Consider the following 1868-nt stretch of genomic DNA (forward strand, 5'->3'; position numbering starts at 1 on the left):
AGCGCCCCAGCTGCCGCCCCGCCCCGGTGCCGTCCCCCGGGCACCGACCTGGGCGCTTCGGCGCCGCACGGAGGGTGGAGGGTGGGGAGCGCCCGGCCTGCGGCTGCAGGGAGGCTCCGGTCTCTCCCGGGGCGGGACAGCCGCCCCGGTGCCCGCTTGGAAGGCGGGGGCGCTCGGCAGCGCCGCGGGCTCCATCCGTGTCCGCCGGGAGGTTTGAGCGCTGCTGGAGCCGGGCGCGGGCTCGTGCCTAGGGCTGCTCGGTGCTGCTTCTGGTCTCCTCGCTGATGCTGTCCCTCTCACCGAGCCCAAACTTACAGCAAGGGAGGGAGGCGGCGGGTTGCCCCGGGCAAAGGTGGTGGAGAGCCCGGGAAGCCAAGACCCGACTCTGGTTTCTGCACCCGCCAGCCTGGACCTGCCTGCTCCTCTGCAGCTTTCCCGGGGCTGCTGCCCTTGGGGCTGGTCTGACTGCGCAGGCGGCCCAAAGGAAGAGCAACAGATCCTGCTCCTTACGCTGTCGCTCGTGCTGCGTGACGGGTGCCTGCCTGGCGCCAGAGGCTTTTCTTGGGATGCTCCCGGGGATTCCTGGTTTTGCGAGCGTTGCTGCACACGAGGGGCTGGCGTTTTACCCTCAACCCTGCTCCGCTCTCGGCGGCTGCTGCTTTGGGCAGGGCCGGCTGCAGGGGGGCAGGCGGGAGATGCCAGCACCGCGTCCCAGGGCTCTCTGGAGACGCCCTTGCTGCCTCTGGAGCTGCCCAGGCTGCTTCGGACTGCCTTCAGGGACCTTTCCGTGGGACAGCAGGACTGGTGGCACTGGCCTCGTGCCTTTTTAGCCATCTACGATTAACAGAGCCCCCATGAACGGCATTGCTGGCAGTCTCATGACTCCCGTGACGTGGCCCCGGGTACCTGCGTCCCTCTGGTGACAGTTGTCCCTCCTTGGCTGCCCAGCGCGGAGCTGCTGCCTTCCCTGGCAGCTGCTGTGGGCACCAAGAGCAGGGTTTTTTTTTTTTTTTTTTCCATTTCTGCCTGTCCCAGGATGGGGACATTGTCCCCCCAAATCAGCTTCCAGGTGCTCGGGAGCCTTCGGGAGCCCAGTTCATGTGGAGGGGCTGGAGCTGGAGCAGCTCCTCTCTAGGACCTGACATGCTGGTTTGGTGTCTGTCCTGGTGCGATGTCCTAGTGCCACCACCAGCGTGACTTGGTGGCTCTGTGAGTGAACCTGGGAGTGTTCCCCTGACCAGAGCGGGGTTCCTCCACACCTCCGGGCCGGCGCAATGCAGGTTCTCTTGCTCCTTTGCTTTCCTTGCTGGATTTGGCTCATCATGGTTATACCAGTCTGCCCTGGTTCCAGAAATCAAGAGGCTCTCTGCTTTGTGTGGCAGGGAGAGGGAAGCAGAAGCATCGGATGAGCCCAGCTCCACAGTGGCCCTGGGGGGCAGATCCACCACCATCCCCGGGCAGAGCCGAGCACTCAGCCCTTCCAAGCCACATCCACCCACATCACGGAGCTTCTTCCATTTCTCCTGGCTGCGGAAGCACTAGCAATTAGTCCTAGATATTCCCCATCACCTGCCATCCTTTCAGCGGGCACCAGGGCTTGGCCGTTCCCTTCGGTTCATCCCTTACTGGGTGTAGTTGAGAACAGGGGGAATCACTTGGAGTTGCACTTGGGCCCCCCTTTTCTTTTCTCTCTTTTCTCCCCTTCCTTTTTATTTTCCATATGTGAAGGCTGCTCTTAGAGCAGGGGCCCCAGCTCGCTGGGCTGCTCAAGTCCTTTTTCTTTTTCTTTTTCTTTTTCTTTTTCTTTTTCTTTTTCTTTTTCTTTTTCTTTTTCTTTTTCTTTTTCTTTTTCTTTTTCTTTTTCTTTT

This window comes from Nothoprocta perdicaria, unplaced genomic scaffold, assembly GCF_003342845.1.
Source record: "Nothoprocta perdicaria isolate Ctin4 unplaced genomic scaffold, notPer1 scaffold_143, whole genome shotgun sequence".
NCBI classification, from domain to species: domain Eukaryota; kingdom Metazoa; phylum Chordata; class Aves; order Tinamiformes; family Tinamidae; genus Nothoprocta; species Nothoprocta perdicaria.